The sequence below is a fragment of the Syngnathus floridae genome, chromosome 13 (assembly GCF_059516105.1).
Source record: "Syngnathus floridae isolate MCC-2025c chromosome 13, RoL_Sflo_1.0, whole genome shotgun sequence".
NCBI lineage: Eukaryota > Metazoa > Chordata > Actinopteri > Syngnathiformes > Syngnathidae > Syngnathus > Syngnathus floridae.
The window spans coordinates 4862672-4881487 of record NC_142425.1 but is presented as its reverse complement, the minus strand read 5'-3'; the positions used below and the strand labels follow the sequence as shown (position 1 = coordinate 4881487).

The 18816-nt window shown below is 44.8% G+C and overlaps 1 long non-coding RNA gene across 2 annotated transcripts in view; it reads right to left on the bottom strand.

Annotated features, from left to right (window-relative positions):
- LOC148388251 (uncharacterized) overlaps positions 1 to 18816 on the bottom strand; it is a 36886-nt gene that overhangs the window by 13752 nt on the left and 4318 nt on the right. The window contains exon 2 of one of the 2 annotated variants that reach the window (XR_015862169.1): positions 5893 to 6949. The exons of the other annotated variant lie outside the window; for it this stretch is intronic. This is a non-coding gene — a long non-coding RNA (uncharacterized LOC148388251). Of the gene's footprint in view, positions 1 to 5892; positions 6950 to 18816 lie in introns of those variants that run through there. 2 annotated transcript variants of the gene reach the window in all.

Here is an 18816-nt window from a genome sequence, read left to right as displayed (position 1 = left end):
AAGTGTCCAACATGACCCAAAAAAATGTCAATAGATTTCCTCTGTCTTTGTCTCATCTCAAGATTTTTTTTTTTTTTTTTTTGTGGGTAAACTTGATGAATTCTGATGAAAGTCTTGTGTGTGTAAATGAAATTGGCTTTGGAGGCAAAATCTTCGGCTCGAGTGCCTCGACTGACAGACATGTCAAGTCTGTAATTACACCTGAGATGACGTATCCCCCCCTCATGTCCAACATCCGTCCACGTGAGCCGCATGGAATATTTGCGCATATTTTTGCATGCTTTAATTCAACTTGAACGTTAACTTTCTGGAATTTCGACAGGTCTCAAGTGAATCCCGTCCATCGATAAGCGCACCCGTTTCTGCTTCCATAATGAAAAAGTTAGCAAATGACTACTAACCATTTCCTAATGTCAGGAGGTTTAAAAAACGATGGAATAAATTTGAGATTAATTAGATTTAAAAGAGATAGACGGTAACCTTTGTAACAAAGTAATTCCTTTGCAGTTTCACGTGTCATAACCGAATACACACAACAAGTTCCAAGAAGTCATCACTGAAATCACACAGGAGGTTCGGCCATTTTGTTTCAAAGCAGCCATTTTGTCATTTTTAACTTGGCGGACACGTTGGACATTACAGGATGCTCGATAAAGTCTCAAGCGCCCGTGGTTGCTCGTCTACCATAACAGGTCTCAAAGACCCTTGGCTGAAACGGAACAGGAAGTCAGCCATGTTGGTTTGAAGCGGCAGGGGCCGGGGACTTGGGAACTCAGCCAAATGAGCCCCGATCAGAATCTAGGGACCTCGACAGATGGGCGATGCTAAATGACTATGAAAAAAAGGAGATGTGAGGACCCGTTCGGCGCTGCTGACAGCTTTAATTTCATTTGACGCACTGGTTGACTGCATTGGGGGGGCTGTGTTGGGGTTTGGGGAGTGGAGGAAGGGGGGTAAGCTATGGCGGCGTTCCGACCTTATCAAGCAAACACTTGAGAGCCCAACAAATCAAGGCTTTTATTGAGGGTAATAAACTTGAGCTTGCAATTGGAGATGAAGAGTTCCGATTTACGAGGGAGTGTCACATCATCGCACCTCCTCTTGCCTCCCAGATGGCAGCTTATATTAACATCTAAATATGTGCTTACAACAACTATTTACTCTGTGCATTGTGATGAGCATCAGCGTACGCTAGCCAACATTCGGCTAGCGAGTCTTGAGAATTGACTGGAACCGGGACTACTGGTACGATTTTCCTGGAACCGTCCTTAAAACTTCAGTCCTCATGTTTGCTGACCCCAAGAATTTGATAATTAGTTGCCGTTAAATCAATTAATTGTTTCACCTTGACTACGATTGCACCAATCAGGGAAGCGACTGAACTTGCTGTGTGTTTTCTCCCGCAACAAAAAAAAGTCAGTGAAGAGAAGACGACGGCTTTGGGGCGACGCCACCTGTTGGCCGACAAAGAGCCCTTTCAATCGAGACGAGTGGTCTCCCGCCTCTTCAGAATGCCGCGACTCTTCCAATTGAGCTGTTGTTGCTGTTGGCCGCCGCCGCGCCGAGCGAGGTTATCACAGCGCCGAGGAGAAATTGCCTGGGCTCTGCGGCGGCCCTGATTGCGCTATCAGAGGCGTCAGGGAGGCACTTCATAAAAGCGAGGGCACTTGGGGGGTGGGGGCCAACGAGGGGTACCGGGTTGCTCGAGGCGGTCGGTGGCTGTCGTCGGTGCCCCCCCCCAACCCCTTGATAAATCACAGCACGCTGGCAGCCGGGCAGTGCCGCTGCAGTTCAGGTTCTACTTGGCAAGCTGCCCTCTCTCTCTGAGGGGAGGGGGGGGGGGGTAACAAACATCGCCGCCAGTGCGGTGGTCGATCCCCGCATTCATTTTTTGTTTATCCTCGACCCGGCGTGCCCTCGCCAAGCCATATTTCTCCCAAGTGGAGCCAAGCAATTCTGAATGTGCCCCAACTTCATTTATGAAATTACAAAACTGTTTGGCTGTGACATACACTCACATTCTGCGTGTAGCGCTTTGTTCGCTCTGCCAAGGCCAGATGTACTCCTCTGATTGCAGTTTGTTAGTTAGTTTTGAGGACTTTTCTTCAGAACAAACAAACAAACAAACAAAATAAAAACAAACACTTGGGTTTCATATTTAGCAGTTCCGGTCCACTTTGTGGCTAAGTGGGGCAGTGACCCACTTGATCCATCAGAGGGCGCTGCTGTATGTTGATTGCTTGCTTCGTACGACACTTCACCGCCACCTACAGTACTGGAGAAGAACGTTGCTTCGGACGTGGGGAATCGTCCAACTCTGTTTTGTCGGCACATGGATTATCAATGTCGGAAATTATGTTTGAACCAAACACCAGTTGAATTTAACCTCCAACCTTCATTTTTTTAAGGTTGTGCTTTCCAAGGATATAGCTTTGGTCCTTCTCTGTCATCTGAAAATGTGCAAATTGGAATTTTGTCCATTTGGATGACATCCTGCTTGGCCGTGTTTGACAAAGCGGCAGCTCTGCTGTGCCACTTTTGCAGGATCTCTGCGTGAAAGTGTCTCTGCTGTGGTTTCCAGGGGCTTGCCAGCTGATGATTCCAGGCCGCTCCGCTGATCCTGGGCGATTCCTCGGCGTCTGTGTGAACTGGCAGCTTTGATCAACTTCGGGGGCCTCAAGGTCGCGGCACAATGCAATTCTGAGGTGGAAATCCCAGGGTGTTATCGGCGTGACCTTCACGGCTGCTGATAAGTTTGTGATGCTACAATTGCGAGCATCCTTCCTGTCTGCAGCTGCTGTTTGTTGGGATTGTTTGAAACGTGCCTGTTTGTGTCCTTTGGGTTGGTGTATTTTTTAAACTATTTCAGGAAGATGGAAAACTATGTTCTTCAGACTTTGTACGAGTATAGTTGGGGCAAAATGGTTGCCAAATATTTATTGGTTATACTACAGAAGTATCATGCAGTCAGTCATATTGACAAAAGAAGAGTTTCACAACCACTGTGAGCAACTTGGTCAACTTCTGTCATAGTTGTTTTATGTTTTCTGCCTCTAAGGATTGTTCTGTTGTCTACCTATGTTGCTCACAAGTCGAATTAACAGCCGAACCACTGTTTGTATGTTAAAGCAAATCGGATGACTCGTATCTCAAGGCACCACCCTCTTGCAATATGATGATTTCCTGCCAGCTATGAATGATAATGGCCATTTTGAGCCAGTCAAAAAACAACAAACACAATGACTGGAAATAATCCACAAAATGAGTAAAGTTGCTTGTTACGGTTTTGGCTCAACTTGTTTGAATGCGCAGGTAATTGATGAGCCTCTTAAAAAGTCATCCTGGCATCTGATGCTGGACGAGGCTGATGGCCGTCACCCTGTGTGTGTGGGGGCGGGGCTATTGTGGGCCAGCTTTATGATGGCTTTTCCGGAACGCCCCGAGAACGGGCCTGCGCGGGCGATACGTGCCCTGGGCCCATTTTTCTCCTTCCTTTTTTTTTTTTTTGCTTTTGTATCATTAGCGGCGGCAAGGCGTCGTGAATCACCGGGAGAAAGAGCGACACCCTCCCTCCGCCCTCTCGCTGGGGGTGAGGAGGGGAAGGGGGGGGTAGCTAAACGGCATGACGATGTGGCTAAGAAAGGGGGGGGGGGCGGCATAGGGCCGGATCGAGGGAACGGCTGCCAACCCCGGCGTGATGGATGGGCTCATTTCGCGGCCGGCAGCGAGTCTGGGCGAAGCATCCGTGTCATTTGTAATGTCAGCCAACAAAATGTAATCAAACATTCCAGCGGTTTAATCACACAGGGCTGCTGGAGAGATGATTGTAGTGTCAATATAATGCCGTTTCATTATCTGTTTGTGTTTTATATTGACACTGTCAGATAAACAGTGTGGAAAATTAAGATTAAAAATATGGTAATTTCATTTCAATCAAGCCGGGGCCTACAGTCGCTCGGCCCCATTATGCGATTGATTACTTCTGAATTAAATTTGGGGCTGAATGTAAAGTTTAATCTTCTTTCTTCGCCGTCGCCATTCAGCTCCCCAAAGGCCTCTTAGTAAGTAAGTACCCATTGCATTTGATCTTTAATGAAAAGTAATGGCCCAAATGAATTGTATAAATCAGCTGTCACCGTCGCGCCTCCTTGACATTCTGCTCGGCGCCCCCCCCCAAACCCCCACCCTCACCACTCCTTTCATTTTTAATCCAACACTTACACGCATGCTATAACGACACAAATGCGGCTATTTATTTGATGTCTTGTGAACGGGTGTGTATGTGTGTGGTGGGGGCTTTTGGTTTTCGGATCAAATTAGAAGTGATTTTTTTTGTCACTGGCCGCTTACTGACTGACTTGGTCAATATCACTTGAGTGAAGATTTGGCATCCAATGGCATGGGAGCCAAAATTTTCTTTTGGGGGGGGGGGGACGGGGGCTCTTCCTGAGATCAATATTCATGATTTTATCCAATTGCGCTTTTAGTCAGGGAGAATACTTACATTTGAAATTTGAGAGCTCCAAATCAAAATCTAAAGGCATCTAAAAGTCTCCAAGAAAAAAAAGCAAAGAAGAAGAAGGCATCTCTTTTTTTGTGAGTCTCATTCAGTGCCATTTGTCGTCCTTTTGTCGTCCTAATTATGTGCCCGAGTAGGATAACACAAGTTCTCCACTCGGCCATTATGCCGCCGCACAAAAAAGAGGGGGGGAAGAAAGCGGCACGCACACAAGAAAGCTGATCACTTTGGAATTAGCAAACATGATACCGACGAGGAAGAAGAAGAAGAAGAGGAGGAGGAGGAGGAGGAGGCAGGCGAAGAAAAAAATCATTAATACCGTCAGGGATTAGAGGCGGTGATTAAAGGGGAGCTTCCACCGTATGCAAATGAGCGATAGGAATTTATCAGCAGCAGGCCGAGCTGTCTTAGCACGTGTGCGTTTTGCCTGATTACATACTGCTTCTTCAACTTGCTGCCTTTTTCTCAACAGGCATGTTGGGAGGCAGCCGGGAGGGCTTCCGTGCTTTTATTAGCCACCGCCGCTCCTTCTTCGTTGTTTCCTAGGGGGCCGGCGGCAAAACAATTCTTTGGTGTTGCTGGTTTCAAGTGGGGATGGATTTGAATGAGTTTTACATGAAAAGTTTTATAGAAAGCTTTGTTTTGTTTTTTGTTTTTATTTATTTTTGTGATGAAAAAAATAACCCTCAGGTTTACAGGAAGTGCATATTTCAATCAGTTTTAGTTTTTAAATTCATTTTGGGGTGGGTTATTTGTGGTGAGTATCTTTTATAAATATTTTGATTTGTTCAAATAATTTTATTTTTCAAATTTGTAAAATAAATGTTTACAAAAATCTGATTAAATTTCAGGGTTTTCAAACATTGTGGAATTTAGTCACTTTTTTTTTCTCCAAATATTTTGTTTAATTTATTGTTTAAATAAATTGATATTGATAAACAGTATTTGAGTTTTTAGGGAATGAGAATTAGTCAGACAATTTGTAAAAAACATTGAATTCCATATTTTCCAAACCTAAAGCCGCAACAGGTAAAAAAAAGATGGCACGAGAGCATTAGAGCGACAGTTGGGAGGAGTGGAGGTGGTGGTGGGGGTCTTTGTTGTTCTTTGATGAGGAGGTGACCCCCCTTTGTGTTAACAAAGAACACAAGAATGAAAGTGAGAGCCCCGATAAAGCCTCTTTCCCTCCTCCTCGTCCTGGGGGAGCACTTTGAATGTATGCTTAGTGTCTGCTAACATGCTAACATGCTAAATACGGGGGAGGGGGGGCGCTGGCTGCAGTCATGACAAGTAGTTCCCACACGCGTGTAAACATGCTTGACACGTGCCTGACATGTAAAGTGCATGCATGTGCTGGATGAAGAAGACGTCACAGCATGTGCACAATTCTTTTATTTGCAATACGTTTGTTTTAAGCATATATTGGTTTATTTTTGCCTAGACTAGTAAAAAATATGTCAAAGAATAGTACATTTTATATTGTTGGCCATTTCATTAGGTACACCTGTGCCATGTAATGAAAATAGAAACCTCAAAAAGCTCATGAGCTGATGCTAACCTTGATTGCCTTTGTGTTTATTACTGCAATTATTGCATAAATTCCTAATGCGTTGTTTGCATTGACCACATTACTCATAGACTATAATGTTTAATTCAATTACAATCCCATGGTTAATACTGGTAATACTTCCAAGTAAAATCAAACCTGCATAACTGTATTATCTCTTTTCCTTTCTCAGAACTGTATTCATATACTTAATTTTATTTCATGACACTTTTTGATGTCTCCATAAAGGGCCCGCATTTAATTCAACAGTTACGTCCTTTAATATGTTTATAATACTTTTTCAAGCATGTGCCCAGACAGTCCATACTACTATAAAGAGCACGTGCAGTCCGGGGGGGGACGCACCACATGGCCATTAGTGATCCCAAGCGCCGATTGAATGGAGCGCATTGTGCTAAAGAAGGCATGTAATTGAAATATCCACAGAGAGATAACATTGACTCTAAACGATAACAAAAAAGAAGAAGAGCCAGCAGTCGGTTGCCTTGAACAGTCTCCCGGGGAGGAAAGAGGAGGGTGGGGGGCTCCTGAATAGACGAGCCGGAGAAGCATGATGAAAAGATCTATTGTTGCTCGCCGAGGCGACCTATCTCTCAAGGACATCTAATTAATAGACAACAGCTGAGGCCAACGTTCATATTCGTCTCCAACATCAACAGACGCTACCTGGTTTGTTTACCAAAAGTTTTTTTTTTCTTTGAGGGGGCATTGCCTGGTTAGGAATCACCTCTCGGTTTCCTGCCCCGCCCATTTCCTTGACACAGCCGGTAAGTTCCCGGCCCGCCTGAATGTCTCCCAGCAGGGTCTCGTTTGGGAAAGGTTCTGTCCAGGTCTCGGAGGTCCAGTGATGTACAAGGTTTAATCTGAGACAAGAATAAAATTCGTACACTAGCGTGAAGTCAAGAGCTGAGTACAAATGACAGGAGTCAACCCCAAGTCAAGAGTTGAAAGCAGAAATTTTAGGACAAGTGTTAACAACAAAAGACTAAGCACTAAGAACCAAAGTTGCTTTTTTTTATTACGACTTTTCTTGAAAAAACAACGCCCTAGTTTAGCACCTGATGAATTTTTTCAAACAGGTACAACTTTATTGTCGAGATATGACCAGACCCCCAGCCAGACTTTAATCTCCAGTATCTTTCTGTACTTAATTTTGTTGTTAATATCCCTTCATAGAGATTCCTTGCGATCGATGCGGTGGGTCAACATATTGACGAGCAAATGCAATGATAGCCACATTTAGCGACTGATGCGCCAAGTGGGAGAATGCCAAATCGATGGCGACGTTTGAACATGTCACATCTGCGCTCCTCCTTGTCTTCATCCGCCCGTCTCTCCGTGGGTGCCCTTCACCCCCGAAACACAGGCTGCCGCCCCTTCCTCCTAACGAGCCACAAATTGGTGATGTCCTCAGGTTCAGTCTTTGGATTCCCAGCATCGCCTTGGGAGTCGTTTTGCCTAGCCGTTTTTGGAATCAATGAAGGGGCGCAGAAGGGGGGTGGGGCGTTCGCTGGTGGTGCATTGGTGTGTTGTGCAGCAGAAAATGGCAGTGGAGTTAATGACCGCACGGGTCCCACAGGGGCAGTCCATATTAAAGCTATTTGAGCGCTGACAGCACTCAGCATATGACCCCGCTGATGAATAACTAAACGGCGCTCTACCATGAATAACAATAAGTGTCAGTCAAATGCAAACAAACGCTCGCCCAACTTTGTTGGCGCGTTACGCAAATGTCAATTGAATGAGCGCTGTTTAACAAATTATTTGCACTTCATGTAATTTGCTTCGCAAGTACATGTGGAGGTAAGTATTTATAAAAATACATGATCAAAATCAAGTAGGTTTCAGGAGGCATTACTGATATAAATGAATTACAAGTGGTGAATTAAAAAAAATCATGATAATAATGATGTTTTAAAACCCATTTTAGCCAAAAACTGTGGATAAATCAAAGAGAAAAAAAGGTGTTGCTTAAAATGCTCTCTAAACTTTGTTCTTGTTCTATTTAATTTAACTGTAGTATATCTGTGAAATTGATTTGAGAGACTTGGAAAAAAATAATCAAATCGAAAATTTTAGCCCTATGAATGGGAATTTTGCAAAAAAATTGCAATTAGTATCATATTTTTTATTTGTATTAATTCATATATCTTGTCGGGAAAAAATAAATCACGAAGCAACTTCCTAGGTTAAATATTTTCTTTAAATGTCTACAAAGAAAAAAGTTTCATACTAGGTCAAAGTTTGCAACTTTCAGCAAATATGGGAAACAAATATCTACCACGCAACTGATTATTTTCAAATAATGGTATTTAATAATAACAGGGTTTTTTCAAACAAACAAACAAACAAACAAACAAACAAACAAACAAACAGGATATTCAAATGTTATGTGCTAAAATGTCCGCTGTATTGTCTTTCAAATAAAATAAATACGTGGTATCAATTCAGATAAAAAAGGCCAACCTTGCCGTGATGCATCGGTGACATCGGTCTACTACAGTGCAAGATCAACGATCTTAACTTGTGCCATCGACATAGAGCAAGTCAACAAGGATTGTTTTGTTTTTTTTTTCTTTTCATCACAAAATACTCCCGCAGCAAAAGCAGTCCGATGTCGTCGGCTGAACGCCGGGAGGAGGTGGGGAAAAATTCTCAGCGGGGTGACAAGGCCACGTGCAGGGTGTGCGTTGCCGCAGCAGATTAAAGGTCGGCAAAAGGCCCAAAGTGTCGCCCTGAATGAGAGCAATCATGGCCCGGACGTGGCCTTGTCTTTACGACGGCGACAACTCTCCGGAGACCAATCGCCTTTTTTTCCCCCGGGACGTGACAAGAGGGAGGATCTATGGAGTGTTTACGACACTCACCATTAAACAAACTTTGCCCTTTTGTTGTCGTTTTTACGAGGTCGACGCTTCCCGCTCCTCTGACAAACGATTGAAAGAGAATTAGAAAAGACCCGCGACACTGCCCTGAGGTACGCCCTTGACGCTTTATTATGACGCGCATTAAAGAAAAAACATTCATCTGTATCCACAATAACAATCCATAAAATAAGTTTTACTAACAAAATATCTTTAAAGCACTTTTTGGAATTGTGATTGAACTAAAGAAGAGCACAAAATCACGTAAAGCTACTTCCACCAGGTGACGACACCTGCCCGACTCGTCATTGTTGTTAGCGGTGCGACACTGCCACAGTGTGGTGTTCTAGAGTTACTGCTGTAACGAACAAAGCCCAGTGATGTTTCGTAAACGGCACTGCTAAAATTGCTCTAAAAAGACAGACGCATTCTTTCGTCTCAACATAACTTCCTGTTTTACGGCATGTGGAATTTCAGACGACGTTCCAAATTTTTCCCCGTTTCCATCACGTTGTATGAAATTGTTGACTGGGCAAAAAAAAAAAAAGGAATTGTCAGGACGCTGCATGGGGAAAAACTCCAATGGGCTGATGAATGGCCCGAAGCCTCGAGAATTACAAAGTGCTCGCCGACACCCTCGACTTTCCCCTCCCACGGCTCGCTCGTTTTTTCCCCCCAATGCGTGTCGGAATCTTCTTAAAGTGCTCTCTTAATCTGATCTGCTCAATGCGAGAGGGTGAAAGGATTTCCGGGGCTAAGAAAGCATTCATTCCCGTTTTCCCCCCGTGTTGCGCTTTGCATTTTCCGACTTGCTGGCTCAGGAATAACACAAACTTGCTGCTTTGGGTATTTTGCCTCATATTTTATTGGCGTTCGTGCAGGTTCACGTTTGGTAGCAATAGGACAGGCTCGTGGAAAGGACCAAAATGGGCCTAAAAGGGCAAATGCCAACCAAAATGGCCGACTTTCTGCGTCATTTCAGCAATGGCTTCCTGAGACTTTCTAGTAGGTCGACTCATGGCATGTGCCTGACAAATTTCATATTGCGATGCAATGAAGAAACAATCCCACTGATTTTGAATCCAGTCTGACAGAAGATCAATTCTCAAATCAGTCTTCGCCTTGCCTGTCACATCGCTACCTGTCACAACTTTCTATTGATCTTTTCCAAGCCTTCAGGCATTGTAGGTCGATGTCAAAGCTGCTTTTCTTTAAAGAAACTGAGTCTGAGTTATGTTTGGTACTGAAAGCCAACAATGTTATGCTAGTAAATGTCAAAATGTAGATGGCGTGTCAAAAAATAAAAACAAAAGGCTACCTGGTGGGTGAAAGGTGAATTATTTGCCAATGTGTGTTCCTATTGGGAGAAAATGAGTCATGTTTAGTGATGGATGCTAACAATGCTAAGCTATGTGTCACAAGAAACAAAAACAAAAGGCTAGCAGGAAGATAAACACGTTCTTTGCCAACAATTGTTCCTGTTCAGAGGAATTGAGTCATGTTTGGTGCCGGAAGCTAACAGCGCTAAGCTATGTGTCACGAAAAACAAACACAAACAAAGGCTAAGGAGGCTAAATAAGCGATAAATAAGGTAGTCCTTTCCTCATTGTCCCTCAGCTCGGCATTGTAAAGCGACGACGGCGTCGGGGCGTTGCGATTGTACCGCTTTCTCTTTTGTCCCGTCTGATTTACAGCGCCGTCCCGGCTTGGTAATAAGAGTTTGTCTTGAGAGCTTGTGGAGTAATGCGGGCGGGCCTTTTGTTCGCCGGCTTGATGGCGCCAAAGCCTGCGAGCTGTCATAATGATAATAATAATAAAAAGGAAAAAGCCGCTGTGAACGAGAGCCAATCAGCAGCGGCGTGAAACAGATTGAGTTCAGCGCGCTCGCCTGCTGTTGTGCTTCTTCTTCTTCTTCTTCTTTTGCGGGGCCACGCATTAATGGGAATCTAAATATTGCGGCATTACCAGCGGATGATAATGTAAATTCAAGTTAATATTGCCACAATGCGTATGTGACAGCTCGCCATAATGCGCTCTGGCGGGATTAGTCATTCATTAAACAGGTTTGCCATGCAAAGCCACTGTCAGATTTTTGTCAGGCGCAAAAACAAGAAGCTGAGGCAGCCGCTCGCTTCTTCTCTCTTACAATTAAAATCTGCTGGGCTGATTAGGCGAGGAAGAGCGCTTTAATCTGACTTCCTCTTCCTCGGCGCCGGCCGATAATGGAGGCGGACAAAAGCTGCCATCAAAGTGCCACGTTTGCTTGGCGTTGTGGGGAGAAAGAAATCGCACATCATGGCGGAAAGAGAATAACGGCTATGAATAACTCGGCAATGAGGAGTTCATTTGCTCTTCTACGCTTTTGTGGCCGAGGTGTGCGCAGCTTTGTCTCGGTTCTACGCAAACGCTATTCAAGTCTAATGAGATCCAAGACGCAGCTCCGCACTTTACAAAAGCCAAAAGCGTTACACAAGACGGGGTTAGGGTTCGAGATGAGGTTTATAGACAGGGTTCGGGTTTCAAGACAGTTCAAGGTAAGGCTTAAAGGTAGGGTTGGCCTTACAAGACAGGGTTAAAGTTTCAAAGTAGGGTTTCAAGCCAGGGTTAGAACTTTGTTAAGAAATACAAGTCAGAGTTGAGGTTTCAAATTAGTCTGGTTTAGGGTTTCAAGTGGAAATGATTAAAGTTGTCAATGTGACTCTGTTCTCAGTCTTCCGTGTGTCCATCTTGAGGGAGAAGCCGGACGATCACCTGCACCGCAGTGAAAGGTCGCCGGTGCGTCCTAATCGGGGCGCTCTGGCGGTTTTCATAGCAGGACGCGCTAATCCTCTCAGAGCACAATGACGATAATAATCGTTATTACGGCAGACGAGTCAGGGGGGCCGCCCGAGCGCTCGGAATGGAGACTTTGACGCATAATCCTTACGCCTTGAAAGGTTAAAGACGGATTTGAATATTATGATCCTCCGCTCGGAAAACGATAGCGCCGCCTTTCAAGACGCTCGCAGCCTGCGCGGCGCGCGCCCGCCGCCAGGGAAGCCCGCTCAATTTCAAATTTTGACAGAAAAAAAAACTGCAGCAAATTTTAAAAATGCTTTTATGATTGTCAAAATGGCCACTTGCAACCAAAACGGCAGCATTCCTTCCTAAGACTTTTTGTGGGTCCCCATGCTAGACATGCCAACCAAATTTCATCTTGAGTTGCATTCAAAACCCAAACCCCAACTCCAAGCCTCGACTTTTTCCATCTGATTCTCTGCCACGTATGATATCAGCGGTCGTGCGCCCGCGTGTCTGGTGCCCCTTTAATTAAATCACGGTCGTTTTGCTTCTTCCCGACAGCAAGGTCGCCGGCGCATTAAAGGCGGAACGCGTTTAAGGTAGGAGAGGTTAATTAATCGCCCGTTGCCTTTTTCCTTTCCCCCAGCAGGGCAACATTCTTCCGCCCCGCACGGTCTTCACAATGTGACGCTGCTTTTTGGATTTGTCAGTGGGTAGTGAGTAAATTCAAGATTAGGAATAAGGTTGAGTAAAAAAAATAGGGGTCAGGGTTACAGTTAGCTAGGGGAAGGGTTACAAATTACGTAAAGGGTTAGTAGCATGAAGGTAATCAAGGTAATCTTAAGGGTCATTCCAAAAAAATGAAAAAAAAACACTCAGGTTAGCCCGAGTAGATGCCTCCCTCCAGCTGCAGTAAAGCCACGTCCCTGGCCAAACAGCATTACATCGCAAAATTCCAAGCTGTGCCTGGCGGTGGCACGCTCAAGGCTAACTGGCATTCACCCTCTGCAGGCGCAGCGTTGGACTCTGCACCCTTCTTGGCACATTCTTCACCTGCAAAGATGACGAGGGGAGATGAAGAGGCCCCGATGGCATCTGTATTGTGGCTAGAGTCATCCGCTTCTTTTGTGGCCGCCCACGCGTCAGACGGCACAGCGCGTTTTAAGCCAGGGACAGCTGCGAGTGATATTTAAAACATCCTGAAAGCGCTCACTACGCTCTTGTTTTGTCTGCGGCCTTCATCAAAAAGCTTCGTCAGCAGCGGCGTAACATACCGAACTTGCTCTCTTGGCTGGATGGCAAGAATTATTCTCATATTTTTCCTTTTGTCATCCATAGCCGAAACATTCCAAGGAAGAAAACAACCCATAAAAGCATGAACATATTTAGGGCACTAGCAGAACCGGGGAGTTGGGGGATTTTTTTTTTTCCGTTTCTCAACAAATGGAAAACGAAGAGAAGCTTTAGGTAAAATTTGAATTATACTATGCATTTGACATGTCATCCAAAAATTGGACATTTCTCAAAGTGGGTCAAAATGCTGCTGCATGCCTCTTGACTGGAACACGTAAGAGGGAGCACAAGACACACAGCACATGACATGCCGATATGAGTCAGTGCAAGAAAATGTGACATTACGTGTCCATGTTGCATGCATCATTGCATCACGTCACGGGAGTTCACTGCCGACTTTCTTCAGCCTCGGCTGGAGTTCGAGCGGATGCAAAGCGACGTGGAAGTGACGGGCATAAATATGGAATAAGCTCCAGCCAATCCCCGTCTGAGCCGCTGGGAATCGGGGTTCCGAGGAGGCCTAGCCTTGGACCGAGATTGTCGCTTGGGCAATTGAGCTATTGGTTACGGGGGAGGAAGGTGGGTGGGGGTGGGGGCAAGTGGATGTGAAGCTTCTATTATCGCCCATCGGCGCTGAGGCTTCCATAAGCAGCTTGTTTGGGAGCTGCAGGCCAGCCAGCCATGAAGAGAATATAATTTCAGCCGAGCTTGGCCCGCTCCATTGTGCAGCCTGCAAAACACTTGCGACGCGCTCACCGGCCGTCGCGATAAACATCTGCATCGGCCAATCGCGCACTTACTGAGCTTCACCGGGAGTCAGACACCACTAAAGACCTTTTCACTGGACTCGAGCTACCATGTGTACAAGCCACCCAAAAATGTGTTGATAGAAAGGTCTGGTTTGTTATCGGCACAATGCAGCAATAGTTTGCTATGGTCGGATACGATTCCATACGATACAAAATACGATCAGTATGCAACAGTGTGATTAAGTCCGAGTTGACACGACGTGCGATCTTGTATGATATGTTCCATCCAATCTGATTCTGCACAGTCCGTCCGGTAAACTGGTCTTTTTGCTAAGTGTCGTGTCCCCTTGTCGTTGCTGTGCATCTATTGTGATGTGTGCACTGGAATGCAATGTGTCACATTTTTCTCAACGCTTCCAGATAAGACAAGACTAAAAAGCGATGTTCCCGATAGCCGCCGGGCCCTCATGTGGGGCCTCGTGCTCGGGGGGGGATGATAAACACTATTTACCCGGCCCTTTTCCTTCAGATACGCATCAGCTAGCCTTCATTATGCCGCGTGAAGCTTCCCTCATTTAGCTGGGATAGCGTCTCCTTTATCCTGCCTACAAATACCCGCATCGCCGTTCGCTCGGCTTCTAATGCCAGATTGTGGCAAAATAAGACCTCCCCCGGGGCTCGTTGACAGACTGGGAAAGAACCTGGAAGTCACAAAGCGCACAGAGTGTAACGCAAGTTGACTTTTTGTTTGGAAGATTGCGCTGCTAGGAAAGTTTTGTGCATTTAAGCAAGCAAGGCTCAATGCCCATCCCACTGTACTTCTGACCAAATAACATTGTTGATGTCGTTTTTGTGGGATATAGGCTTGATATTTTATTGCAAACAAGCTGAAGTGATTGTAGATTGAGGTTTTAGATTTTTTTTATGCTAACTGGAGCTGCTAAATATCTTTTTATATTTTTATATCTGTAAAATTGTGCTGATTGACTATGTCACAAAATACTGCCGCATGTTAACAGCAGTACAGCAAGTCAGCAGTATCCAACATTGACGTTTCTTCCGCCGCAAGCCATCTCGTCCCGCCGCAATGTGTTGTTTTGCGCGAAACGACACCTCTCGCTTCCCGCGACACTGTTGACATGTTTGGCCCCCCGAGAAAGGCGGCGCATAAACACGGATGACGGTGAGATGGGAGCCCGCTTCCCTATCAAGATTCCCGTCATATTTCCCCGGCTGACTAGACTAAGCACAGGGCCGAGGCATGAGCCGATAAAGGGTGTCTTTCACACAGCAACAACACGTAGCACTGCGCTTATCGCCGCCCAAGGAGGACAGGGCCCAGATTGTTACATTTGCTGGTTTGTTGTTTTCTTCTTTGGGCCTGCGATAATGCACCAGAAATCCGAGCACGGGGGTGGGGAGTGGAAGGGGGGGGGTCATCTGTGCGGGTCGGCAGCGCAACAGCCAGGAAGGAAGGCCCACATGAAAAAAAGAAAACTAAATAAGCCATCAGCCATCGCAATCAAATCGTGGCGATGTTTGGAGACAAAAATCCTTTAAGGTCAGCATTTTTCGTTTTTTTAAACCCAACCCAATATTATTCACTAAAAACCCACTGAGTAAGTATTTTGGGTGTAATAAAAGTATTGTGTATATGTCGCCAACAATTTCTATCGTTTCTGTATAATATTACTAACTAACTAATCCACGGCACAATTGACCAACCAACTAATCATGTCACACAAATTCTTTTACGGTGAATACAGCTATCTTGCAAACAAGCTAACTAACCCCCCCAGCCCTTCAGCCCCCCTGCCTCGTCTCTTTTGAGCACGCCGGCTCTTCTTTAATTGTGACAGTAAACTGCTGGCTGTTACGGGCTGTTAAGCGGGATTTAAAACTTGTCAGACAAGACATGTTTGAAATTGCTTTAAATAAGTGCACTGTGTTGCTGTCAAGCGCGGAGCTTAGAGGGGGGAAATATCCCCACAATTGAAGCACTCATCGGGGCTCAGCCTGCTGCTGATGCTGCTGCTACCTTGGCAACACACGCCTAAAAAAGGAGGCCTTGCGAGGCAGTAGCACCCCCTACAGCACGCCAAAGACACCGCACCCCCCCAAAAAAGATGCACTTTGCGTTTTTAAAATGCAAATGTGCTGTACTGTATCGTGTCTGTGGGATTCTTTGAGAGCATAACTGGAATTATGCAGCATGAATATGGGAATTCTTATGTAAGCTTCATACTTAAAAAGAAAAAGTGATCATGAAATATTACCTTTGTTTTGAGGAGAAATTGTGATGAGTTTTTAACACTTGGTGAAGATTGTGAAATAACTGCTATTGTGAGAAAGGCAACAAAATGAGCAGTTTCACAATCACATATGATGGCGTATTGTGTCAAGTAGTAACAATAAAACACAGCCAGGTTGTCAAATGAATACTTGATTACTCAATGAATGCAACGATAATTGATACATAATGCATGCGTCAATGACTTATCATTTATGCATATCATTTACTTATCATTTATCAATAAAAAATATACAAAAATAAAAGTAAATACCAAAAAAGTAGAACATTTTATCAAATAGGATTCAAGTTAAAAAATTAAATATTGTATGAAAGTCATACAATTTGTAACAAATAAGAAAAATACAGATAAGAATCTAGATTTAATCGAACAAATTAAAAGATGTCGATTGTCGACTTCCTGCACACGCTTCAGTTCAACTGGAATTCTTGCAAGACGGATTACAACAATTCGAAAAAGGGGAGTCGCAGTCTTTCATTTATTTTTTTGATTTTTTTTTCGGGGGGGGTCTTGTGATCCACCACCCTCCTCCCCCTCCCCCACCACGTGGAGGAGCGCTTATCGGGATTAGATGGTCCAGTGTGTGAGGGGCCTTGCAGTTATTAGCACCTTCTTACAGCCAGCCAGCACAACGGCAGCAAAAGGCAACGAGACAGAGCCAGAGAAGACTTCCAATATGATTTGCTTATAGCTATTAATATGTATGCCTTAAATAGAAGCACACCGCTAAGCAGCTTATGATATTATGAAGAGAATGTTCCCTCAGGGGCATAATGTGGCAGCGGTGACAGCGAGGAGAGATTCCTATTTAGCCAGATGGGCTGTACTTACGTCGAGCATCCTCGCAAAGAGAAAAAAAAGAAAAAACGCTTGTAGGAGGGAAGATGGCGGTGGGTGGGTGGTTGGTTGGTTAGCGTGAGGGGGGGTTGTCTTCGATAAGCTCTCGTGCGGGCCGTGAATGAAAGACAAGCATGAAAGTGAGCTTTAGCCTCTTTTTGCAGATTTTCCCAAGGCAAATGGAGAAGCAGATAGGGCAGGTGCCTTTGCTCGGTCCGCCCGATTAAGCCCGCAAGAAGCCCGACATGCCGGAGACATTGTCCAAGCTTGTCCAGGTGGGGGACCTGTCAGCGCAAAACGCCAAGCTTAAGCTAGCGCGCGCAGCAAAAAGATTAGGACCCGGGAAGACATATTCGTGGCTTTTTTCTCACTCGCTCGCTTTTCTTTGTTTGAATGATTAATTCCAAACAGTTCCTCCTCGTTCTTGCCGCCATCACTTTTCATTAGTGATAACAGATGCTTCCTTAGCTGTGCTGTGCCGCGCAAAGGCTGCTAGCTCACCATGACAAACTCATACAGAAGGACTAAAATGCAGACGGTATTTATTTGTTGTCACACATCTGTATGACGGTTTAAATTTTGTGTTTTTTGTGGGGTTACTAGTGCTAGATGTGCCTATCAAATACTGCTACTATAAAACAAGAAAATTAAAAACATAAGAATGGATAAAAAAAAACTTCAATAGTTTCCAAAGAAATATCTACAAATAGTAAAAATATAAAAATGGCTAAATAAAGTAGTTGATGGAAATTACTAAATTCGACAAATACATAAACTACTCTGACACACACAAAAAATATCAAGTTAGCCCAATGAGTTCTTTTTCCCCATCCTCCACTCGGCCAATTTCCCCTCAAAGTTTGGGCAAATGCTACAAACAGAATTACATCTGAAGCAAAACGTTTCATGTAAGACATGAAACTAAATTGCCTAACAGGCGGGCATAGCGTGACCCCGAAGACGCGGCACAATAACATTTGGCAAGGGTGGACCAACGGGTCAATTTCCGCCGTTCCGGCGAATAACACAAATACGCAGATTTCCGTACGAAGGCGTCGTCTGGCGACGGCACCGCCGTCCCCCGTCTGGCCGTGACCCGTGTGTTTACGGAACCAATTATCCTCCCGCCTGCCCGCCAGATGAAAGCGACAGCGAGAGTCGGAGAGCGAGTCAAAGAGTTCCATTGGGAAGAGGTGGAGAGGCATTATGAGCGCATTTCTCCCAAATTGGCAACTAATGAAGAAAGATTAAAGCCTCGTGCTGCAAATGGACAAGCAGTGCCACCCTGACGATGATTATTGTGACTATTACGCCGGCTGCACGCGAGAAAAAGCCTCTCGTGCATGTGTTGCGCATTTGACAAGACAAGAGGTGAAGCGCTTTGAATGAGGCCCAAAAGAGGCTTTTAACGCGCAAATTTCATATGGCCATTAGCGGGCGGGGCCAGCCTGTTGGGTCCTCACCTCCACTTGAGTGGAAAACATGTCAGTGAGAGAGTGAATGACTGTCAGAGTGCCAGACACGGTGCGCGCGAGCACACCATTTCATTGATTTGAACTACAATGCTCTATGATTCACAATACAATCATTCTGAAAAAAATGAAAGTTTACATTGGAGCCCTACATACTGGTACCTTTGATGGCTATTTCCGTCGATGGCAGTGAATGAGTTAACCCCATTTCATTTTTTCCATTTGGGTGTGTAGACTATATCTATTTATATCTACTGTAAATACTCAAGCAAACCACATGTACAGTGTGACCAATTACTGTCACAAAATGTAGTTCATTACATCGCTGATAATTCCTCACCTTAATTGCTGTTATGCAAATTACTGCATATTTTCATCATTACTCATATGGCACACGTCAATATCGGGAAATACTTTCTCTG